Source organism: Epinephelus fuscoguttatus, linkage group LG11 (genome assembly GCF_011397635.1).
Source record: "Epinephelus fuscoguttatus linkage group LG11, E.fuscoguttatus.final_Chr_v1".
NCBI classification, from domain to species: Eukaryota; Metazoa; Chordata; class Actinopteri; order Perciformes; family Serranidae; genus Epinephelus; species Epinephelus fuscoguttatus.
In genome coordinates this window covers 34,334,117-34,360,735 of record NC_064762.1, presented here as the reverse complement: position 1 = coordinate 34,360,735, position 26,619 = coordinate 34,334,117, and the positions used below count along the sequence as shown (strand labels likewise).

The 26,619-nt window shown below is 40.8% G+C and overlaps 1 protein-coding gene across 5 annotated transcripts in view; it reads left to right on the top strand.

Annotated features, from left to right (window-relative positions):
* tab2 (TGF-beta activated kinase 1 (MAP3K7) binding protein 2) overlaps positions 1-26,619 on the top strand; it is a 49,481-nt gene continuing 22,862 nt past the window's right edge. For all 5 annotated transcript variants that reach the window (XM_049590023.1, XM_049590026.1, XM_049590024.1 and 2 more), the window contains exon 1: positions 1-361. The gene's annotated coding sequence lies outside the window, so the exon portion shown is untranslated. The remainder of the gene's footprint in view (positions 362-26,619) is intronic.

The following is a 26,619-nucleotide window of genomic DNA, read 5'->3' as shown; positions in this document are numbered from 1 at the left end:
GCTTATGCAGCCGCCATATTCTGTGACAGTATTTTGATTCGTATCTGCTGGAAGTGAGCAAAAAGAGAAAAGTGAAGGGCTGTCGAGGGGAGGGGGGGGCTGAAGAAGAGGAGCTGTCAAAAAGTTATTCCCGAGTCTCTGTCAAACGGCGGAGAGCCGAGACTCGGTATCCCTCCCCTAACGCTATTTCGAGGACACACAAGGCCCGGGGCCTCGGTGCAGTTGGCTCTTCGTCTCCCTGGTAGTAGCTGGACTCCTCTCGGCTTCTCCTCTCCCAGCTCCGCGGCCCTCTGGAGGTCCGGCGGCGGTGTCGGGTGTTGAAGGCGGCCCGGGGAGCGGCGGCGGCAGCGGAGACGGAAAGGTAAGTTACATTAAGTTAACGAGGCTTTGGCCAGCTAGCCAACAGCCGGAAGAAATGCAGTTTTAATAGCGTTACTGAGAGACGAAAAAGCACTTCAGCGTCCGGTGCGATAAGCGCTTTAATACAGCGTCTCATTCTGTTTGAAAGAAAATGGAGAGAAAAAGTTTTCAGATGTGGAAAAAGTTTTTGTCTACAGCAAGCAGCTAGCTAGGTTAGCTAACTTGGAGTGTTTGGAGGCTGTTGCCGTCTCGGCCGAGTTGGCAAATCGCTGTGTAAAGTTGAACGCACATTCATGAACGTTTCCCTTAAGCCCGCTTTAATGTGAATATCTGTAAATAGATATTAGGGGTCTTTTTATTTTAGCATAACGCTGGCTGACGCTACATGTTTTGTAGCCCATGTTAGGCTACTTTTTCCATTGAGCTCTCCTTTGAAACGTCGCAAGACTTGTCGTGGATGGAAACGTTAAATCAGAAAATTACAGCCTCACTTTGCCTCATATACGCACGATTTGATCTCCATAAAGTCTCAAAATGAGCCTGTAAGACCTTAATTAATTGTTTATTCTATAGCTACAACATTGAAACTCTTTTTTGTGTGACTGAAACTTCAATGTGAGTAAACGACCAGTTTGCTTCAGTTGTGTGTACGTCAGTGAACTTATAATACATACAAGTTAATGTTCAATGATATGTATCCTCTGGGTTTCATAATAAGATGATGCAAATAGGGCACAGTAGTTGCACAACTGTGGCTAAGGTAAACTAAAGGAGCCACACAAAGCTCAGGACTGGTTGTTTTTAAGAATCAGGTGATGAGTGAGTCACTTCACCTGTATGATAACTTTCTGAAACTGTCTGCATGAATCAGGTGTTGCTGCTTGGTGGTAGCTGTGTTGGAAACTTATAAGGGGGTGGGTCTGAGCCTCTGACAGCCAAAATGACAGCTCAGATGTTGTTGTTTGCTTTGTTGGTATAGTAAAGAGGAGAGATGTCTTTCCTGAGATAACCTAACCTGTCATGTCTTAGACCAGTGGTTCCCAAACTTTTTCCCTCAGGGACCCCTTCTCTATCATTGAGTAAAGTGACAACCCCAGACTAAGTGACATATTGTATGGATATTTCATGCCATATTTACTGCACATCAATGGAACTATATAATTAACCCAAATAGTGAACACAATAACTGCAGGAAGTCTGTGCATGAATTTTGAGCAGATTAGTTCTTGTGAATATTGCATCAGAGATACGTTTTTTTTTTCTGTTATTTTTAGGTACGTTTTACACGATTCTCTCTCTGTATTATTTATTTTTTTACATTTGCAACAATCATATACATAGAGGGGTTGTGTTTTGACAGATTCAGCATTTTCTTGTCCCTGATACTTGGCCATTGTTCTATCAGCTCTTTGGTTGTTTTAACTGCGTACTTTTCTAAACCTGGAAGAAGCTGTTGAGCAGAGAGTGAAGGCTCTGTGTTCAGATCTTCATGGTGCTCTTATCCTGTGAGATTTTTTTGAAGTTTATATCTTGAATATTAATGTAAACTTTCAAAACTACAGTTTTGTTTAGTTCTCTTCTTCACAGAAATGAATGAAATGTAAAAGAAAAAAAAAAGTTTTCTTACACTCCTTAAAATCAAGAAGGCCTCACGGCCCCCCATGAAGCTTGGGGGGACCCCTGGTGGGGGTCAGGACCCCCAGGTTGGTTACAAGTGATTTACACTTTTCTCTCATCTTGTATTTACTCCTTTGAAGCCGCTTAAGGTGCCCGGATTGGCTGGGAGGCACAGGTTTCATTTGACCTATTTTTAAGGTTGCATGTTTGTTGGTAAGGCATGAATCAAGTAACTGGAAAACCAGAGAGAAGCTGAAGTTGTGAGTTTTTTTTTCTCATAACATCATTAAGTGATTTTAAAAATCAGACGGTTCACAGAAGATCTTTGAGATGTGGTGCTGGCTTTCCTCTTGTTATTTTCATGCAGTCTAAATTGTATTCAGTCACACTGATTGCAACCAAATGTAATACAAATATTACTGTTTGATGACAGGTATTTCAGTTTCTTTGTAATCGCAGCATGTGATTATAGAGCCTTCTTTCAATCCATGGCGACGTTTGGCTGTTTGTGGTGGTCTAATTGGCACCGTGAAAACCCCTCTGGGTGTGTTGAGAGTGTGTTTCTCCATGTTGTATCACTTAAGGCTGGTCTTCATATTAACACCAGCCACTAGTCAAATGATGCAGAATGTTGGTCGTGGCTGGAAAGTCGGCTCTACCAATCTGTTCTGGCAGGTAATCGACCTGTGCCCAAGTAATGTTTTTATTCCAATACTGGCAGCTAAGAAATGAAAATGCTCTTTGAAATCACACATTTGAAGTACAACCTACCTGACTCTGTTTTTCAATAATCCAGGCTTCCTATTTTACTCTCCATCCCCAGCAGACATTGACTGGCTTCTCTGCTTGGCTGCTTTGAATTTATTCACAACTCTAAAGAGCTCAGAGCCACTTCTGTATCGGCCTCTAAACACCTCCAATCCAACCTGTGTTGTCATAGCTAGACGGTAAGAGTGTATATCATTCATTAGCAGCTTGTGCCTGCCTTGACTTGCAGTCAACATTGCACTTCCTGACCAATAAGCTGCCATGGCCAACTGTTTATAGGTGCAGACCCCTAACTGAAAACATGTGTGCCTGTAGCAGGGCAAATATGTTGCTAGGAGGCCTTGCTCATTTGCCACTCTTTGGATACTCCGCAACGAATGTTCAGAGCCTGTATGATAAGTGCTAAACCAGGATTTCGGTGAGGATGACGCGCTTGTACAGAACAGCAGGCTGCTAATTGCTTTGTTTGGATGTAATTTGGCATAAGCTAACAGGCTAAATCAACACCACTAAGTGACGGCACAGATTATAGATCTAAACTCGGGAGTGTGTTACCCAAAATGCCTCGATGCTTGTTGACAGAAGCGAAGAATTGGGCTCACTTGGTGTGTTTGCCTCTGTACAATAAACAAGCAAGACTAACACTTGGGTTGAAGCACTTTTACAACAAGCTGAGGTTGTGGCATGTTGTCGCGAGGTCTGTGCCAATACTTAAAGCTTCTTTCCTGAAAAACCTGTTTCCTGATTTATCATTCACAGTTTGCACAACTTATCACCAATCAGAGCAGAGGGTGGGGGTGTGTAGTTTTTCCCCTTTCACAAGGGGAACGATAATTACTACATATGAGTGTGTTTGGATGGAGCACAAATGCTTGTTGTTTGGATCAACAGTGCAGAGTCAGTTTAACCCAGGAAATGATATTGGCTTACCTTTCTCTTTCTCTGTGTGTCAGAACAGATTCTCTGTAAGAGGCTGCAGACTCTGAATCACTGTAGATATAACTTGATACATGTTCTTTCAGGCAGCTCTCTGCTCACTGATCTGTCCACATAGGTTATAGTACAGCGTGTGTTTTCCTCAGAGTAAAAGTGTCAGGGTAAGACCTAAAATGCCAGATGGGAATCAAGTAGTTGGAAGGGAAGGATCCATCACATTATGCCCATTGCTTCAGACTCAGGAAGAGGGTTTGGTGTTTTTAACCCTCCCCCACTCCAGTGTGTGGCTGTCAGGAAGACAGGCTCTTATTGAAGCCCCCTCCCCCTGTCGAGCTCTCCTGACTTCTCCGCTTTAAATGGAGTCCTCCATTACACATGCTGCTCTTGGTCCTCTCCAGTTCAAGGGTTAAATTGCACGCATCGGGGCTGACACTGCACAGTCCACTACACGTCTAGCTGTCCCCTGGTCAGTGCTTGTTAATTTTGCAGAGTGCATTTAGTAGGGTTTTCCACTTTTGCAGCAGGTTTGCAAATGATCCACAATTATCATAGCACATGCCCAAGATCACCTGAAGTTTGATTTTCTGAAGCAGTTTATAGTTGTGCATGATTGGGCTTCATTTTGACCCAATAAAGCTGCATTTATTGATTTATTTTTTCACATTTTAGGCCACACGGAGGCAGAAGAACTCCTTAATGAGCTGACAAACCCACAGCCTTGACAAACTCTTGAGTTTATAATTGCCTGTTTACATGTCCAGCAGACACTGCATAAGCATTCATAAGGAGTTGTGTTTCTGGCCACCTGATATATGCAAGTCCAATATTACCTCTCCGTTAAGCTCTGGGCTGGTCTTGATCAACTCCTGTGAGCAACATCTGGGTCTTTACTTGTTGCATGCTTGACTTGTTTTAGTCTCTCCATGATAGTTGGTGCTGGGCATAGATATATACATGTAGATACCACATCTGGCTAGGGTAGGGCCATATGACGGTATATAAGGTGGGATGGTAGATATGTGTTCATCAGTAGAGATTTGGCAATACTGTTTCTACTGCAGGAGCTATTCAGGGCAGGCTACAGCAAATCAGGGCTGGATTCTTGCATGATCGCATGATCATGATGTGTGACATGGCGATCCCACAAATCTAGTTGCCTCGCAAGGTAACGTGATTTGGGTAGGCATGGAGGAGAGTGAAGTTATAAATACAGAAACCTGTAACACTTGAAATTATTGTTCTCAGGAACCTCCAAGCTTCCACTGACAAATGATTTTAGTTTTACTGTTTTGAGTCTTTGGTTTTAATTCAAGTGATGTCTCATGTGAGGAAGCTGTTTTTTTTGTTTGTATGGAAGTTCCAAATAAAATAAGAAAATAATCATGTGATGAAGTATGGCATGTATGGTTATTTTAAACCACTTCTTAATTGAATTTACAGAACAGTTACTGTATCAGGATATAAGCCATTACTATGATATAAAATTACATGTACTGTAAACATATTGCCAACCCCTACATCTGGTTTGTGAGATGTGTCATATAATCTCAGATGCTGCCATCTTGCAACGGTATTCTGGCTAATTTAAAAAGTGGAAAATGCCAGATTTTTGTGCTGCTTTTGGATGTTTTAAGGAAAGAAATGCAGAGACCACGCAACAGGGAATAACATTTCACAGATGGGATATTATTTTACATTATTTTGCGTGTTGAATTTCATATATCACAATAAGTAATCCGTCTTTGAAGCTAACATGAAGATATGTGACTGATATTAAATTAAGCTAATTGATGTCGTGTAAAGAAAAAAAATAATATTTGTGTTAAAGTAATTTATCAGTAAGATGCTAAAAACTCTATTTCTCAATCAGCCATGTTGCTGTTTGTTATTGCTGTAAGTAGTCCTAAGTTATGTACTTTAAAGGTTGTTTACAGCTGTCTCATTGTGCTAATGTGGCACACATTAACTTAATGTTATGTGCCTCACTTGACCTCCAAAAGCATCCAGAACTGCACAGTGTTATTCAGATGGACTTATTTTTGGTATATGTTCCCAAAAGATATTAAGTAAAAAGTCAGGCGAGGACAGTAGGGACTTTTAGTAAGTATTTTAGTATGGAAACCTGCATTTTTTTTTTAACATAGCCAAGTATCCTGTGTCATAAATATATGTCTGGCATCAGACCAAACTGCTGGACAGTCGGTTAAATATTAACGAGTTCTGATGATTTAAATTGGGGATAGATCTCCTGCCTCCTTAGACATATATGCATTAGGACATGGCTGCGTTGACGCATTGCTGCAGTGGCCACTGTGACGGTATCTACGTCTATGGTTGCTGGACAGGTAGCCTTCATTTGGTCTTATATAGTTTGCTTGTTGTAAACGTCTGTCTGCTAATGGAAACAGGGTTGAGGTGAGGTGGTCAGACTGAATCATACAGTACATTTATGGGCTGTGAAACCGAAACAGTGGGTTAAATGAGGCTAAAAAGCTCCATTAAGTTGAAGAGTTGTGTAATAATTCTCAAATCTGGCACTGTAAGCACACATATTTTGATCAGTGGTGCTTTATATATGGCTGTTATGTTACTTAGGACATTGCCTAAATAAATACAGAGTATTAACTAATAAAAAAGTAGAGTAGTTAAGCATTACTATACAGTTCTGATACTCTTTGCTATGGACATATTTTGGTTTGTGCTGAAATGTACTGAGGTTCTCTACCCATCCATAAGTTAGACATTTATTTAGCAGACATGATGATGAACCAAGTTTTATATGTCAGACTGACTAAGTGCATGGGTGTTGCAATAACGCACAGCTAAGGTAATGAAGATCTATGAAGATTAGGTCATGTCTGATTAAAAACGTAAATGTTAGAATCATAAAGATGAGAGATTATGAAAGAGAGCCCCAGGCCATTTCTGTTCAGCTATACTGACCTATCATAACACATGTGCTGTCTTCCATTTGCTTGATCTGGAAAATAAAGAGAAGTGCCACTGACAGTTTCCATTTTAGTTGCTGGGCATGTTGATGTTTCTCCTGAGCTCTTAGTGTTTCTGTTTGTTGTCATTTATCTTATTTCTTAGATGTTCCTGTGTATTTAGATGTGGTGGCTCCTCTTGTTATATGACTGAGATATTTGATGAACGATTATAAGGTTTAATTTAATAACACAGAGGTGGTCATTTTAATCATGGTTTGCGTAAAAGACAACATCCCAGTAACTCTGAAAGGCTGTGGTACTGCCCAGGAGGACTAAGCTCAGTTTGCTGATGTTGTGTAAAAGATACTTGGGTGATAATTTGTGTGTAATCTTGCTGCCATTGCCTGATTTGTCAGAGCCTTTGTAGCCTACAATTTGCAGATCCCTGGTAGTAACTCCAGCTTTAGTGTGTAACAGAACTCACGTTTTGGTTTAGACTTTGAACTTCTCGTAAAATGTGAACTTTGCCACACTCAGGTGAAAGCTGCTCCAGGCGACTTTACCCCGCGTTTCTGTCAGCAGTCGGTTATTGCAACGTCGTGCACACAGGGTTCAGTTCCAGTTTGTTGGCCTTCTGTCGTCATGCCTCACACTCTCCAGTCAAAGGTATTATTATAGCTTACCTGCCCGTTGTCCGTCTTGTTATACGCATCAGTAAACAGAAGAGTGAAACACATTCAATACCAAGGCTGTGTATGTGCGGCCCCCTCCCCCACCCTGGTGCCCTTGACCTGGCTCTAGGTTTCTTGTCTGACAGCTTTTCTATTCCTCTAAAATCACTGCCCCGGCTTCCTGAAACTGCACAGATCTTGAACTACTTGGGTGGGTCTAATTCCTCAGAACTGTCTAGAAATTTGTTTTAACACACTTAAAAGTGTACTGTGCAGGATTGTAGGTTGCTGTTTGTAAGCATGCTTACCAGTGAATGTGAAAGTAAAAGCCAACACCAGATTCTCTAGTTTGGCGTTTCAGCTTGTTATATTTGCGTTTTTCCGGCGGTGTTTCTCTTGGATGCCTGCTGCTTATGGTCTGGCTCCTGATTGCTCCCTTTATATGAAGCCCCAACCTCACCTGAGCGCTGTGGCAGCACAGAAAATAAGAAGAAAATAATCAAATGTAGGCAGAGGGTAAAGTCTCTGCAGACAAATACATCACCACACACTTCCAGTAGGTCCTAATTGATGATTGAGAGGGATTTCCTCTGTATGAGTCTATATGTCGCTTTTTAGGAAAATCCTGCATAGTATATCTTTAAACTTTACTTTCACTATCAGCACGCTCTTGGTTCACATTTGCAGAGGTGCATACATGTACACTTGGGAGCCGCCCTGCAAAACCACAATCTTCTACTGTATGCACCGAGCAGAATGAGTGGAGCAGTAAGGGGTTTAATGTCCTACCTGTGGGATGCAGCCTTCTGGTCCTGTTCCTTTAACATCAAGGCTTCTGATGCTCCGTATTTAATAGAGATACTCACAACAAAATGTTTTTGTTAAAACTGTCAGAAGCAAAATGAGAAAGCACATTGTTATTTTGACAGCCATTAAACAGTTGTTAATTATAGTGGGATGTTTGTGAAGTTACTGTAAATTATTAAAACTTGATGGAAAAAAATGCAAATGTTGAAACTTTTCCATGTCAAACATGTGTAGCAATGAAGAATTACTGACTGGAATTGCTAATGTCATTACTCTCCAGTTTTGAGACAAGGGTTTATTAACCCAAATATCACCAGAGTTTACAGACTGGTGTATTGTTCGGCTAAATAAATTAACTCAAAATAGACGTCTTGTGTAATGGCACTTGTAAATCAGCCTCGAACGCGGTGGAATAATTAAAGAGCAGCTTTTCATGCTAATGAAGTGTTTTTCAAGTTTCCTTTGCAGAAACTCGGCTATGAAATAGGATAGTAGCGCAACCATCAATTAAAGGAATATAGAAGAGCTCCTCCGCCGGCTCCCTTTGGATGTAGCATTTAAACTAATTGAAACCAGAACTGCTGGTGTGTTAAACAGGCATGTTTGGAAAGACTGCAGTGCAGCTCTTGAGACACTTTGGCATTGTTAGTGGGATCAGTGTTGTGCTTGAAGCGTTCATTTCCACCCTTGTTTCGTTTTTATGATTTATTGGTCAATAGAAGCAGCAGACCAGTAGGATTACATTGCCCTTTCATTCTGAGTGACAACACAATGTGCTGTCACAACAGCATCATCTTAACATGCAATCAGTCAAGCCCGCAGAATACTTGTTTATTTCCTGTTGTCAGACTTTGTTTTCGGTGTGATTTACTTTCACATTAACCAGGTGCCTGAACCAACAGGTTTTAGGAGTCACTGTGACAAAACGAAAGCTGTTAGCGAAGGAAGGGTACATCAGTATTCATAAACATGGAACTTTAAGCAAGAATAGGATGTAATTTTTTGGTTCACAATTTTTTTTCTTTCTTTTTTTTTCTCGATTACTGTTCATAGTTTAATAACTTTAAAATATAGAAATTCTAGTCCATTAAAGGCATTTTTGGTCCCCTCAAAACTTCTGGAAAGCCCAATTTTTCTGTGTTTTGGCTCTCTTTGTTTAAAGAATGTCAGTTTTACTAAAAGTACATATCTCATTTACAATGGTTACCAAAAGTTAATGTTAACTCCATCATGGTTTATCACTAAAGGTCAAGGCAGCAGTGTCACATTCGTCCACATCAGTTAATAGCTGTTTTGAATTTTCAAGTAGAAAACATCTCTCAGATTTCAAATTGGCTGTCTGTGACTTTTCCAAGACCCACTGGCAGCGCAAACCAGCCCTGTTCGACCTTCACAAACAAGCAATCAACTATCAAAATTACAAGTATCCCCTTCAGTTGCTTGTTGGCTCTCTCTTACATCCGCAAATCTACTGGCCTTTCTAGTGGTACGTGTCCCCGCGCCTCCAACACGGGATGCTTTTTGAATGTAACCCCTGAGTGACTGACAGCGCACAGGAAGATGGTTCAGCAGTTATCTTTGGCCTCTGTGCTCCTTACAGTCATGCAGACCGTAGCCTCTGCAGCAGGATATGTGTGTGTGACACAAACACTTCCTCTTATAGCGCATTGCTCCGAGAAACACCTCAGTTTGCATTTTCACATTTGGCCTCCCCTGCTTTACTCTACATTTTTCGGGGCGCAGAGGCCAGTTGCATGGTATTATGATAAGAAATATGTGTGCAGGATGTAAATGCAGCTCACTCCATAGTTTGCAAGTTTCTTTGAAAGAAATAATCTTACATTTGAGCAGTAGTAGTGTTTGAATGATTAGAGTTGTATTTGCTGCTACAAGATAACACTGTTCATCACAGTTCATCAACAGGATCCTTTAGTGGTGAGACCTGGAGAACAGCAGTTGCACAATCATGCAATTTATTAAATAAATGGTAAGGCAGGGCAAGTTTATTTGTATAGCACAATTCAACACAAGGTAATTCAAAGTGCTTTACAGAGACATTAAAAGCAACAAGACACAATTTAAAACAATAAAAACAGTCAATTAAAAAGGGAAATAGAAATTGAGATAAAATACAGTAACATAAAATAAAAACAGGCTCAATACATTGCATCTAAGAGCACTGCATAGAACATTTGTATAGCTGCCTAAGCTATACAGCCAAGGGTCCAGGCCGTGATGGCCTTTATCACTCCTGCGGCTCCTTGCCACCAAAAAGTGCTCTTTGACAGCATTTTAGTTTAATTTCAAAAACTGGCTCTGTCAGAGATTTCAGCTAGGATCTCTTGTCCCTGGTTCTGAACCATCTTGAATTTTGTTGGTCGGGTCTGTTTTTTAATGAGTGTATAGGACGTCTCCCTTAATAATACACCCAATGCGCGCCCACTATTTGCTCTTGAGTCCTTCCACACACTGGTCTTATTCAGATCGTAATGAACTCTAAAGATCCATCACAGGACATCTCCCTTCTAGATCTGAATTCACAGCATGCTCCCCAGTGTTGAGTCACAGCAGTAGCTGACTCAGACTTCCCGATCACCCCCCGCAGGGATGCCGACAGCCCAACCTATGGTTATCCCATATCTTATTCATGGTACATGAACTTATAGTGTCCTACCCTATGGGTGTGGTTAGGGCTGTGCAATATGACGATATATATCATGTGATGAGAGAAAAATGTCTATCGTTTCATATTTTGCTCTATCGTTTATATCATTGTGATGCAAATTACACTTTTTACAGCAATATTTTTCGTCATTTGGAATACAGCCTACTTTTTATTCATTGGATTAAAATGTGCTATATCGGGATAGGTATCGTTATCGGGATGTGAAATGACCTATATTGGGATATGAGATTTTGTTCATATCGCCCAGCTCTAGGTGTGGTAATATGTGCATTTTGAGAATTGACATCCTGACAAGATTAGCTAAAGCCACTGGAAACCAGAAAAAGTAGAAATGCATGTATGATATCAAAGTTGAGTGTCTCATGAAGCAAAAGATCTGAGTGAGAATAGGCTTTGTTCTTAACTATTAGAAGAAGTATCTCGAAAACAGCCCATTTTGCTGCTGAAACCATTTTAAGGATTGAGCATGATCAGATCACACTTGATTGACAGCTTCATTTCAGCTCAAGTTCTATTTTATTTTCCTTTCAGTCCATGAATAATAAATAAACTACCAAATATATCAAATGGACTCTACTTGCTTAGAAAGCCTTAGTAATACTAACTAGAAAACTGGGGTAGACCACCTAAATCTGTGTTTTTATTGAGCTACACCTAAGCCTGTGATGATAACTACGTTATTTTTTTAATGTACAATATATGGACTAGGAGTGTAAATCACCAGCTTCATCACGACACGATATTATATCGATTTGTTTGGATGACGATACGATGTTTGCCGATATCACAAAGTCTGTCACAATACGATTTTGATTCGATTCAATTCAGGAGCCTGCGATCGATATGACGCGATATCATATGCCCATCTAACACAATCATTTACATCAACTCACAAAAACACCTAGAATATGTTTTGATCATTTTATTTCTGAGCTGTTTGTTGTTTGAGCGGAGGCACACTTGCCCAGAAATGGTGACACAGACGTGCTATGTGAATTTCAAAATAAATGTCTATCTTTAAGATGGATCGATGTTTTCATTTTGCATCGATATAATCGGATCGTTAATCAATGAATTAATGTATCGATGTGGATCAATGTATCGTTACACCCCTAATATGGACATGACCGCTATCATTTTGCTGACCTTGATATTGCCTTTTGTGTTTTCATGTGAGTTTGTGAAACAAGAATGTCACCAACATTTTAGTCAACATGATGCCACTTGGGCACAGCAATCCTCCAGTTCGTTTTTTCTCCACCCCTTCCTATTTGCTAGTAGTCTCTCCACCAGACAATCAGAGATCTCCACCTTCTGATATTCTGGGGACACTCCTTTCTAAAATGTGTTTAACACACTGGAGAAAACGGCCGGCAACAAAGCAACGCCTCTTGCATTTTTTAAGGACACACACTCCCGGAACTGTGCCCTCCCCCTTTTCTCGTCCGAGCTTGACAATGGATGCCAAGAGATTTAACTCCGTTTTATCAAACGTGTGCTCAGTCCACAAGATTGTTTGAATGAAGGACTTACAGCGATGTTGTTTAAAACTTTTAACGCAGTCGGACTATGTTTACGAGCACAAGAGTTCAGCGAGCCACGGAAGGACCAACCTGCGGATTTGCTATTGGTTCTGCAACGTAGAGGGTTTATTTAAACTCTGAAATTGTATCCGCCCATCTAAACACAAAATCAGGGAGAAAGACATCAGTCCTTAGTTAAGCAAAGCGTCTAAAGACTGACTTGTGAGTCTAATTTGCTAGAGTCTGAAGTAAGAATAAAAAACACTTCAAGATGATGCAGCGTAACGTTAGCTTACCAGTAGCGTCTAGCTATACTTCTGGCGTGGAAGACACACTGTCCTGATAGTCGTTAGCTTGCCGTTGTCTAGCAAGGAGCCAAAAAGTCTATTGTTTGTAGTTTTACCCTCCAGCAACTTCATCCTCCACTCCCTCAATCCACCAGGAAACTACCTGGCTCACAGGCCATCCACCAATTTTGTTTTAGCATTTTTTATTCCCTTACGTGAAACGTTAGCATTAGCATTTCTATGTGAGACTTTTGAGCTTATTATTAACTACCCCTCTCATCTGCTAGTTATCTTGAGTAATTGCCTAACCAACAGACGAGGGTAGACCACCCATATAGTAACATAAATAATTTCCCCTCGGGCATCTATAAAGTATTTCTGATTCTGATTTTATTGAGCTATACTGAGACTAAGAAGCTATGTATTTAGCATCTTCCATCCAGTTTGGATGGTGTACCCCAGTCTACCAGTCATCTTAACACAGTAGCTTTCAAACAATGTCAGGCTAATTTGAATTCTCAATGCACCATGCACCGTTTTTCTAATGGGGAAGATGATTTGAAGTGTTGTGAAGTCTTGCTCGTAAATATAATGGGTCAGACATTTATTATGTAATTAATGTCCTTGCTTAGCCACACCTAACTGCAACCCAGTAACAGGGAAGGGAGAGATAGATTCTGAAGAATTTCATAGTAATGTCAAAGGCTATGTTCTCATAATGTGTAGGTGTTTACTGTATGCGCATTGGAGCCCACATTACAGAAGTAATAGCCAATCATGAATTTACCTACTTAGGGGCTTTAGGATATCTACAACCTCACTGATTTACCTGTTATTGATAGAGTCTTGGCCTGGCTTGGTGTGGTCTACTGTTGCCTCCTAATTCTGTCTCCCTTTAATCTTTTTTACAGTCTCTTCTGTCTTTTTTTCTGCTCTGAAATAAATACTTGACTACACACTGCACTGATCTCTACCAGAGCGTTTCCAGACCTTACATGACATCCTGAACCTGCATGTTGGTTTGGGGGAGGTTGAGGGGAGGTTAGTGTCCTGGTCTTTGTGCACTCCAGCCTGCTGAAGTATTTAAGAAGCATTTAATAGTGGCAGATACATTGACTTAATGGGATTCTTGTGAGGCGGTTACAGCTTTCTGCGGCCATAATCAACATTAGCATACAGGTTTGCATAAAGGATGCGGCAGCCACAGTGAGCCGATTTGAAATCTAAATAAATCTATTTTTGTTTTGCTGTCTTCAGCAGAAAGATCAATGTGAATGAGGATTTACTAGAATAGTTTTACGATGCATCGTGGCACTGATGTAGTGTGAGTAAGCAGATAGTGAGTTGACCTCCTGGCTGCTTGTTTGCTGTGCGATGGATATTACGGGCTGCTGTCTTATCACTCCCCTGCTTATCCTGTGGGTAGGTTCTGGCCCCACGGCCCCTCAGACTCCCTCCAACTTTTCCTCACAGACGCAGCACAGAAAGCTTCTCTTCTTCTGTGCTGTTTGTAAATGCCATACAGGGACTACTCTGTCCTTCATCATTTCTCCCACAGTCTGCCGATGGTCTTTCTTCTCTCTCAGGTTTTTGTACTCACAAATGATGGGAAAGGGCTTTGATCTGGTGTCCTATCAGTAACAGCGTGGGCCTCAGACTCTCTTACTCCCTTGCTCCCTTGCTGTCTCACTCTGAAAACATATTGTCAGGGCGTGGTGGACAGCAGAGTCCACCCAGCTGAAAAGCCTTTGTTTGTTGTGGTTCAGTGTAGCTTTGCCAATGGCAACTGCCTGTGTGGGTCTCTATGAAATTCTTGCAGCAGTAGTGGTCTATTAAATTAGACCCTACATTTGCTGATGTGCTGATGTTTTGCAACCTTTCTGCATCTCAGATAAAACCACCTGAGCTCCGGGGGCAGAAAGCAAACACTTTGAAGGGTTCTTTTTTTTCACTGGAGATTGCACAACAGCACTGCAAACATACACAAAACTAAAGCTTGTGGAGCTTTCACCCTCGCATCAGCAATGTGCAAAGACATCAGTTTTTTTAATACAGAGACAAGTTTCTAAAACTATACAGATTCAGCAGAAAGAGAAGAGCAAGCAGAATCAACCAAGGAGGACGGGGGTTTCGCACTTTCTCCCAGTTGCCCAAAATCTCCCTTTGTTTGAAATGTTTCTGATAGTTTTCCTGTTCTCAGTTACTGATCCATGGAAACTTCTCTTCAGTTTAAAGAGGGAAGCGGATTGCTCAGTACGGGGATATCCCTGGGTTAGCTAAGTCCACCCAGCTCCCCTCACCCTCTTCCCTACCCCCCTACCCTTTTCCTCTCTCTCTTGCATGGCGCCCTTTGGCCTCCCAAACCCACTGGCCTGCCTCCGCTCCTGGTTAGAGATGTCATAACAGAGCCAGTTTGCTGTGGTATTCCTTAGAGGAATTTGCTGCCTTGGGTTCTGGTGTGTGTGTGTGTGTGTGTGTGTGTGGTTTGGCTGCTGTCTGTGCAGCGTATCAGGCCAGTCTGGCGCTGGCACCCTCCAAGGCACACCTGTTGGTGCCAGTCTATGTAGAACTAGTGCTGTGTTGTTCCCTCCCTTCCTCTGCAGGCACCAGCACAGCCGATCACTGCCCGCACACACTGCACCTCCACACATGAGCCAAGTGTGGGTGTGTGGGAAAAGAGAGCCATGCACACATAAAACCTGCCCATCCTGCAGTATAGAACACGGATGATTGATTTAGTGTCCTAAAATTGGCAATAAATATAACTTATACTGCATCACCTTACTAAACAGACTGTCTGGAAAATGTATAGGGCTGTTGATCAGTGCCAGTTGTTGGGCAGGTGCTGAGATATCTGGCTTCCAGATCTCTCTTTGCAGGCCATACTTTGTTTTGGAAGCAAAAATCAAAAGCCCTTGTAATCTCCCCTATCAATTGCATTTTTGCTTCACAGTGGACCACAACATATTTCTGATACACATGATTAAATCCTTGTTCAAGACAAAGGAAAACAAAGCTGTAAATCCATTAGCTTTAGCCTAGTTTGTAGCTGGTAGTTAGCTTTTACAGTCCTGCAGCTCTGTAGGGAAGAATGGTTGGGAGACACTGTGATAAAACAAGCTGCTCACTAGTGTAGCGTCAGAAAAGCATGCGCTACACAGTTTCAGACAGGTTACGTGATGCTGAAATGACAAATAATGCAGCCTTACTTTAAACAGTCACTTTACATTCTGTGTCTTGTTGTAAGCTGTTAGGAATACTTCCAGTAGCCACCTGTCTTTGTTTTGTATATTTTTTAATGTGGCATATTACATGAGGACAGGACTTTTGAAAGGATGCAGTCACTACATCCAGCAGTCACTGGTCAAGAAATGACTCGACCAATGCCAGCTGCTCCTAAAACCATAAAGTCTCATTTATTATTTCAGTGTCTACACATAAACCAGGTTACGGCGTGTAAATACAGCAGCTGTATTTGGAGCTTTGGTGTTGTTGGATTTATTATCTTTATGATAGAGCCAGGCTGGCAGTTTCCCCTTGCTTCGACCAGTGTAATTCCCAAAATGTAGGACTGTCCTTTTTAATTATTGGAAATAAAAGCTATGCGACATTCTACGAATTAAATGATTTCTATTATGTGATTAAAACATTGCACAGATGCTGTAGAGAGAAAACCTTTTAGATTAATTTATTATGGACCATATATCGCCAACAGCAGAAGGTTTCGGTAGCTTGGACTTGTGATGATATTAAACAGGGTTGTTTTACAACTCAATTACCCTGATGTAGGTGAAAAGGGCCTGCTCACTAAGGGAGACAAGTATGACTTGAATGTTTTGAGAGGGCTGGAATAAGACTGAATGGCATCTCAGCAGCAGAGGAGTCACGTGACCTGGCTGCTATTTGTCTTTTGGTTGGCCTCAAGGTGGAGAATGATACTCCTAACAGCTGCAGGAAGCATTTCCGGCGGAGGGTTTTCTCCTCAGCCAAGCACACGGACGTCTAGCAATACACTGAAGCAGGGATGCATCGATAACTACTTCTCCACCACCAATATATAATATTTTGAAAGTGTAGAATTGTGCTGGTCACAAGGCCTTTCTTTGACTGAACGTTATCATGTTAGGGGCCACTTTCCGCTTTTCAGTAAAGGCAGAAATTCCTTCACATGCATTAAAGAGGTTGGTTTGCCTTTAGATATAGATTTGTTTTATCTGATTTAAATATTCATTGCCCTGTTTTAATCTCAAGAATAATCTGATACAGCATCTCTGTTAAGGTGTGGTTAAACCTGTTGGAGGTGTGGTGTAAAGGCTTCATAGAGGTCTTTCTTTTTTTTTTTTTTTCTGTGTGCGAGGACCCGATAACACCACGAGTGGTGGGAGTGAACTGATGGAATGAGCTGACCAAAGACAGAAGTGCTGTTAATGTCCCGCTGTCTGTGTACTTCAAAGGGCATGATGACATACAGTAAGTGCATTTCGTAAGGCAATAAAGGGTGAAGATTTGGCCGGTGCATACTTGGCATGTCATCGCTAAGCGCCTGAGTGCAAGCAGTCTCATTGTGTTCAATTGCCTCGCAGTGAGTGTTGAGAGACAGCACTGCCACCCAAGCTCCAGCTACAGTGGGCCAGGAGGTCACCAGTCTGAATCCCAGGCCAGCTGAGTGAGGTGTGAGTTGTGAGGTGGAAGTGGATGTGAAAGGCTTTCCCCTTCCTCAGAGGCTGAAATGGAGGTGCCTTTGAGCAAGGCAGTTGAATAGTGAACAACAGTTAATGCTCTGGGAAAATAAGTCAAGTGTACCATAACAAATTCAGGGCATGGTTTTATCTTAAACCACAGCAAAAATGATTTGGTATGGAAGTTATTAGTTGATTAATAAATTAGAAAATGTCTTACAATTCTAACAAAGGACCAGTATTTTGTTATCGATTAATCTGCTGATAATTTTCTTGAATTCTGAAGTGTTTGTGGTGGTGGCTGTCTGGGGGGGTCCTGTCTTTCTGGGACAGTGTGTGTGCTTGCTAACTTATACTCATTTGTTGTTTGACAGACAGTAAATTCACCTTATTTTGCTGGACCCACGTGAATGCGGTTTCCATTGGAACACAGCCAGTTGTACCTTAAGTAGGTTCAATCAATAGAAGGTGATGGGTCCGTTGTTATAGTGTGTGTGTGTGTGTGTGTGTGTGTGTGTGTGTGTGTGTGTGTGAGAGAGAGAGAGAGAGAGAGTGTGTGAGGAGCAGTGAGGGTGTGAGTGAATCAATGTGCTGTGCACAGCTCTACAATGAAATAAGATTCTACTCATTTTAAATTGTAAAAAAAGAAAATAAAATCAATTTGTAGAGGTCAGTGTTTCCACAAATAAATCAGTGTATGGGAAACAAACCCCAATAATATTTAATTAACTATAATCTAAGCAACCAATTCTCACATTTGAGAACCTGAAACAATCACATCTTTTGCATTTTTGCTAAAATGATTTAAACTAACAGGTGATTATTAAAATAATTTCAGATTAATGCCATTGTCATTACTTTTGATCTATAGCTAAATTATTTTACAATTAATGGAAGAAATAATTGACAAATTATTCAGTTATAGAATGATCAATAGTTACAACTCTAGTTTGCCCAGTCGATTCTGAAACCTTGGCTTCAGTGTGAAGTGGGGCCTTGCTGAAAAAGAGAAGGAACAGTTGGTCAATTGTCTGCAGACAAATACAGGTTTAAAAAAAAGTGTATCCTGTGCAATTTCAACATCTAAAAATCTGTTTTGTTTTGCAGGAAACATTGGGTGTGATCTTTGAGGGAGATGGCATGCTCTGTTTGCATGACTATTGTTGCATTGAGAAAGAGGTGTGTGTGTGTGTCTGTGAGTGTGAGAGAGACTTCCTCTTGAAGGTGGGGCTGTGGAATGGGATTGACATGAAAGTTATGTCTGGTATTTATGACTTTTTGTATGCAGCTTTGTTATCTCAAGGACAAGGCTTAGAGGGCTGTTAAGGTACCAGACGACAAACCAGGTATTAGTCAACCTGCAGACTATTATGGAGATGTTACTCATGATTTTGAGTTTGCAAACAGTCTTTCAAAAGTGTCTCAATAGTCAGTACATTGCACCACTTCCCCCCCGAATCTTACAGATAAATAGACTTGCATCTAAATAATTAATGATAGGAATTAATTATAACCATAACAATAGATAGAGATGACTGCACAGTTTCTCCAGCTTTATTGGTGAATAATCGCTGATGTACATATCAAAATACTTACCGCAGTGCTAAAGCTTCAACTGATAACTTCTGTCACATCCTGATTTGTATGGGTTTGATGCTAAGCTAAAGATAACCCAGTGAATTTCCAAGCTTAAGCAGCCCTCAGCAGAAATGGTATGAGAGGTTGTAACCGTGGCTCTGAAACTGACAAATAATCTGTAACTGTGAATCATGGAGTGGAGGAATCTGCTGCCACGCAGCTGGCCAGTAAAGCCGAGCGGCCTTAGAAACTCCTGGCGGAAAATCTATCAGAACCAACTGTTTCTGAACCTTTTTTTAGCCCACCACCCTGCTGCAGTCCATGTCCTCCCAGCCCTCACTGGTATCAGATCAGTTTTCACATTACTTGGGTTTCCTTCAATTCATTGGCGTCCGTCTGCGATATAACAAAAAGGGGCAGTTGTGTTGTTCTGAGCAGGGCTGTGGCCAGTCTCATAACAGGCTTTGGATGTTTTGTACCTGGTAAATGTAGTTCACAGGCTGCTTGTACAATGCTCTCTTCCACTTAACAACTCAGCTGGTATTCAGTTGTTTTTAGTAGCAGCCAGCAGGTTCACTCTGCCACATGTCCATGAGTCACTGTATGACTCGTTGTGGATAGACTCAGGAGCTCCTCTGCACAGTGCAGTGTTGCTGTGATCAGTGAAAGCAGAGCTCCTCGGTGCGATCAATGAGCTCAGTGAAGTACCTTTACCACTGGCTAAGCTGCATCTGCACCACTTCAGCTCTTAAACCACCATTTTAACAGGATTATCCTGCTTCCACACCCTACTGGACCTACCAGATATGCAAGCTGATATTGTAGAAGTTGAACATGAATGTTTCTTGAAGTTGTACACACAAATGGGCCACTGCGAGCCATTTTAATACAGAAATTTCTGAATCATGTTTTACTGAGCTTGAAACATATGTTAACAGATTCAGAATGATCATATGCACCTGACTGAAAAGTTTGTAGTAAGTAAAGGCTCTGCTTTCATTCAGGAGCTCCTGTATTCTCCCAGCATCCTCTGTGTTTGTGACTCAGAAGCTGAACACAGTGGCTTTATAATTACTACTTGACAGCTGGTAAATGGGAGCTTTGGACAAACACATGAAGGCAGTGTTAGTCCCTCCAGTGATTGACGACTACCTGCCAAAACCTCTGGCAAAGTCAACAAACAGACTTGCCATAACCTAAATTTACCAACAGTTGGGTTATGTCTGGTTGGTTTTTCTCACTTAAAAACTTGAGTCAGGCCCATTTGCTTTTACAGTAGTTCTTAATTTAAAATGACGGTAATGATAAAACTGCCTTACTTAAAGTTTATATCTCTGGAATCCTGAAATGCTTATCATTTCATTAGTTTTTAAATTATCAGCGTGGTAATGTATCTAGCACTATGCCAGTTGTATCCACCGCCACATAGAGTGGAAGTAGTTGATTTAGAGTGTTGACTGTTGGTGGGATTGGGACTGTCCTGGTAACTACTTTTATCAGATGATATATTGTCCAAGAAAAAATTGCAATAAACTTTGTCATTGCCATTTTGACTCTATTTTATGTCACTCATGTAATGGCAGTATAATAGCATCATAATGCAAGTACACCCTTTCAAAAAGCAATGCATTTTTAGTTTTTAAAACACTGGGAGCACCGCAGTTACCTTCATAATCTGGCTGGTGTTTTTGCAGTCATATCCCAGGCACAGATGGCCTGGGAGCTGGGTCGTTTTCTGGTGGATTTACAGAGTTGAGGTTGAAGTTGTTGGATGGTAAAACAACAAACTAAGGACTTACGGTTTGTTTCCAGGGGTTGTCAAGCTAACGACTATCAGTACTGTGCCTCTTCCACTCCAAAAGTGCTGCTGCAGGCTACCAGTTAGCTACACTGTGTCGTCTTTGACATGTTGTTTTATTTTTCTTCAGACTTGTGCGAGTAGGCGGGGTGGAGAGAAAAACAAAGGTAGAATTGTGGGGCTCAAGTCTTATAATGGTTGGTAAAACCCTGCTGTTTAGTCTGGCATCACGTTGGCGACACAAAAAATCAAGCGCGTGTTAACACAACGAGCAATACCGAGGTTAGCAAAATGATCAAGGTCATGTCCATATATATCGATAAGTACGATAAGTTGGTAACGTAATTATCGTGACAGGCCTAGGTGGTACAGAGAAAGGCACTTGAAAACATTACATTGAGTTCTAAGAAACTGTCGTAGACACTGAGTATTTTTAGACATGAAATAGACCAAATGATAATTGATTTATGTAGAGAAGAATTACTGTTGAGTAATCAACAATAATAAATGTTAGTTGTGTCCTGCTCTAACCCTATAATACACTTTCCCCTCATTATGGAATTTTTTTTACCATCATTATGTCTGTTGTTTAGGAACAACAATAGCCCTTTTGTAAATACATAAAAGTTCAAACCATGACTTATTCCTGTTTCATTTGGGTAATCATATTAGTTCATGATTGGAAAAGATGACAGAGTTGACTGTTGTCAAAATCAGTGAAAGGTTAGGGTGACTGTGTTTGGTTTAAAGGAATAGGAAAAACAGGGGCTTTTGGTGACTCGGAGCTGCATCACTGAGTCTGTCAGCATTCTCAGAAGACACAGGAAAATGCTTTTATCTGTCTGGTCGCCCCTTCCTGGTGCTTACCAACAAAATCTGTCTCATCCGCATCCTGCACTCAGCATTCAGCATTTTCCAGTATTTGTTGCTCCACAATTTGTTGCTGGAGCACGTTGTTTTGAAAGAAGATCTGAGGTGTTTTCTCTGGACAAAACGAAAAGCTCACTTAGCGGCTATCCAAATACAACAGGATCTACCAAGACGTGCGGAGATGGGAATAATAAATAACAATATATGGAGCAGAGAGCCTGTAACTGTTCAGTGTTTGGTCAGGCCAGAGCCCTGCTGCTGCACTGTGCTGACTCTGTGCTATCCTGTGATATAAAGTGCTCAGACATGCATCCAACTGCTTTATATACCCATTTTAAAGGTTTGCATTGCTGTATTTTTTTTTTCTCCCATTGTCTCGGCTTGGATTGGCTGGGTAAAATCTCCACCCTCCTCTTGGCCCATGGCAGTATTTGGAAGAATTCTGCACTACTTGCAATGAATGCCAACAGTTTGTAAAGTGGTTGCCTCCTTCCAAGCACGCTATCCCAATAAGGTGTGAAAGTAATGTACACGGTCACATGGTTTGGATACCGCTGCTTTGCAGAATGTTTTATGGCTGGAAAAATAACCTCTATCATGTAACCTATCTTTCCTGAGAGTTGATTTGGAAAGTTTAGCTTATAGATTGTACTATACCTGCTCAATTAGAGTCTGTGTCGGGGCTTGTCAGCTGGCAATTAATGTTTCCACAATGTAAGGAAAAACACTGCACAGTGCCCTGCTGAGACTGTCATTGTTAACATGCTTGGTCTCTCTTTGCACTTATTAATTTTTGCTTTGTACATTGGTCACACCCTCTTTTTTAATTCAGATTTTCTTGGAAGAAACCATACAAAAAAGATTAGTGGTTTAGGATAAGGCTTTTCATGTTGCTGAGGTTTCTATTTTAAGCTCAGGCTGTGGTCGTGACATATAATGCCTAAGGAAAGTAAAGCAGGGAGGAGGGCCCTCAGAAACAACTGTTGTGTAGAGGTGGAGGATTGTTGCACACCCTCTCACTTAGCAGCTGCACCTTTGGCTTTTAAAATACTGTACGTCAAGAACGTGGATCCTGATTGTGTCTTGTCAAAATCTGTATTCTGTTGTCAACACTTGAGTTGAAAACACCAGTTTTGTGAAACCCAAACAAGTAATTTGTGTTCTCATCTCACCACCAGTCACCATCACCATTAGGATCTGATTTGGACCAGTGCTCACAGTGGAGTAAACTCACAGTACGACATGTAGATAGCTGCCTTTCATTTTGAAACACAGTCAGGGTGCGCTGGGCATGTTTGGAGCTGGGTCAGGCTTTAAAGGACTTTGTGGTTGTGTGATGGTTTTGTATGACAGAAATTTGTAAGGATGCTTTGGTGTCCTTTTACAGTTTTTCCCATGTGTCCTGTACCCAGATTGGTTCTTCATTCTTGCCATCAGCCCTCTGTCTCATCCTCTGAAACCATTTTCTTTTCCAAAGAATGAGCCAGTCCGTCTTTACAGAAATTATTTTAGCGATGGTTTGTGTTTGCAAACAGAGAAAATCCTTTAAGGCCCAATCTGCAGCACATTTCAGGAAGCCCTTAAAGAAATCCTCTTGGTGAAATTATAACTTATCATTTTCTCTCAAATTAATGGATAGATATATGAATATTTCTGGTTCATAAAGCCTTGTAGAGGAAAGAAAATCCAAAATTAAAATGCCATATGTAATTATGCAGATCTGGCCTGGCCTAAACAGTTTGCTGCTCTAGATTTACTTCCTGATCTTTCTCAATAGGGCATCTGTTGACTGTTGTGTCACTCAGCTTTGTGGCTTCACTGGCACCACTTTGGTAGAAAATGAGTCTCCTGTGATCAACTGTGGAGCAGTCTTCCTGATGTCCTTAGTGCGTGTCAGTGTGGTTTTTGTTGTGACCTTAAATGGGACCTATTATGTTTTTCCTTATTTTCTGTCATATATATAATGTTACCATGTCGGATGTTCTCATTAAACGTGGCCAAAGTCTCAAATAATGAGGTGAATGTCTGTAAAAGTAATCCCTGTGAGCAAGAACCTCGGGCTTCAGGCCGTTTTAAATACTCTTTCCAGTGTTTTTTTGTTCTTCTGAGACAAACTAATGTCAGCTCTTGACAGATGTCTTTATATGATCATCTGCTTTAGGCACGCTACTGCAAGTGTTTACTTTGCGTACACTGCTACATGTAACTACATGCTAATGTCAGTGAAACTTGTAGTCTTGGTTGTTTCTCATCATATTCCTGCTCAAACATGTCTGGTTGTAATTTTGTAATTTTTTTTTTTTTTTTTTTTTAACAGTAGAAAGTGCCACTGTTCTCCGTTACAGACATTCCCGAGCTGTAAGTTCACTGCTACATGTAGCGACATGCTAACATCAGGGAAACTTAATCTTGGTCGCTGTTGTTGTTGTTATTTTTTCCCAGATTTTGGATCATAGTCCTGCTAAAACTTGTCTAGTTGTGTTGAGAAACAATTGTTGGTGATTTTAATCGTAGAAAGTGCTGCTCGGCTGCAATGATAACTGCAGAGACACTAACTCTTTTTACACAGAGATTGCGTTATAGGGCCACTATGAAATTCCGTCTTTGTGCCACCTTTGCATTTTTATACAGAACCAAATGATCATGCTGCTCCAGTGTGTGATTTTAGATAGCATGTCAGCATCATGGAAGTAAAAGAGGCATGAAGAGTGTGATTTTTAACAAAACAGCATCGGCCTCTCGAGTGACATGTGCTTTAGGTGTCAGCAGCACTTCATAAATAATAACAATGGCATTAACGTGTCAATAAAAATAATTTACTCTCTGTTATGTAGTGGCTGATCTCGCCCTTTGCTTGGAGGGTAAGAAGCTCATGGACCTCATTGTTTTCCCTCTTTGCTGACATTTCTGGCTTTGTTCTTCTTTGAGTTAGCTGCTAACTGCTATCAGCTACTATTTAAATCTCCTGTGGTGGTTCTCACGCATAATATGTCACACCTGTGCTGCCCATGATCCCGTTCTGTCAGCTGTCCAGTTTATACAGACATCATTTCAGCACTGTTACTACTTCTAATGCTGGCTTAAAGACAAGACACCTCTGTCCCCTCATACACGACTGTACCTTTTACACACTATGGAGAGGCGGAATATTGCCGTTACAGTCCTGCTTTGAAGAGGCAGTGTAAAAAGGCTACTGAGAACACAGATACGGAAGATCCAAAAATGCAGGATGGGGGCTTAAAGAGACAGGTACTCTGTTTCACACAGAGGGTGAATACAGGTGTTCCAGCACTTACAGTGTGAGGAAAGTAAAGTGTTTTTGAACATTAAAGCATATAAATATGCTCTAGTAGAAACCCAAAATACAAGTATGAACCTGAAAATGAGCATGATTTATAGTCAGTGTTTCTGTGGTTGAGTTCAAATCTATTAAAATATGTAGTTTAGCTGAAATTAAGATATCACTTGTTGGAGCTCATTCCACTTGTGTATTGCATTTCACAACAGTGAATGAATAGTCCTAATGTCATCCAAAGTGATTTAACATTGTTTGACGATAAAACACCAAATACTTCAAAACAGTGCAGTATACACTTTTCTAATAAAAAGAGGATTGTTCATGATTAAAGAATTTAGCACAGCAGTGGAGCTCATCATTATCATATCATATCCACCGACATGCAGCCCTGCCTCCTCGCCTTAACCAGTACAAACCGCCCGCTGACAGGGAGCAGTGTTTAATTTACGATCAGCCTGGCAGAGATGCTTGGGAATCACTTTCATGGTGTACAATGTTAATTTAAATTTTCAGTCAGTAACTCCATTAATTTAGACCAGACGTGCTGTTGACTATGCATTTGCATTTTTATAGCAGTGTGTTTACCAGGACTGTGTGTATGCTTTAACTCTGCATCTCTTTCATACCACAAAGAAGACATAGCTCTGTGAAGATAAGCTCGTTTATGTGGTTATGGATAGTTGACCTTCTGGTCATTTGTTTCCACATGTGGACATGGAGTTGGAAGATGGTTCATAGTAGTATGTCATGAATCCATAATAAGAAGGAAGAGAAAAGTCTTCTTCGAGGGTGGCTGGAATAGCCTCATTTTTTAAACATTTATTGGAAACATTTCCCTATGCTCTCTTTGGAGTAAGCTAGTCAGCAAGCATACATCTCCAAAGGCGGTTAAAAAGAAAAATAATTATTGTAAGGCTGATTTAAGCTGTCAAGCCTTTCAGTTATGTTTTTTACAAACTAGTTATTCAAAAGTGAATTGTAACGGCAGTACAAGAAGACACTATTTGTTTGCATTTCAAATCAGAGTGAATGTTGGAGAAAACCTTGCATTGTGTTCAAGATGAGATGATTACTACACAGTAATGCACAGCAAAAGTTGGTAGTAGTAATGTGCCAATAGAAAGTATGGAAAAGCTGAATAATGTATTTTTTAAAGCATTCAAAAACAACAAGTAGGAGTGTATTTAACATTTTTCTAAGACTAACGGAAGTATATTCGATTACAATGAGAACTCTGCAGGGTATATTTAACTTGCCTGTCATTCATTTGAAATTACATTTATTTCCATGTGGTGACTCGTAGCAGGTGTCAGGCCACCAAAAAGAAGAAATGTAGACCACAATGCAAAGCATTAGTCTTTGTATTGGTAGGGGAGCAGATGTAAAATAAGTCTTTAAATGTTTTTTAGACAGATGTTGCAGACACTGCCACGGCCATAGTGTTGGACATGTACTGTTTACTCACCCTGGATAAATAAGGGTAAAACAGTGTAAAGATGTATCAGTGGTTAAGTCATCCAGTTATTTTGAAGGACCATGATAGTTAACGCCTTTACACACTTTTTTTTTTTTTTTTTTGGTGCAGTTAATTTGCATGTCGGTGTATTTTTTTCACACTGCTCTTTTTGTCACAGCACCACTACTGCTTTTGCTTTTGCAAAGAATGTGAATATTACTGCGTGGAAATGCTATGTAATTTTCTTAGGAAGGAGGTCAGTCTTTCTGATCTTTTGCACCACAAACGAAGGCATCAACCAATCACGTTGTACGAAACAACAGCAAAGCGGAGGCTTAATAGTCCAAACCAAGAT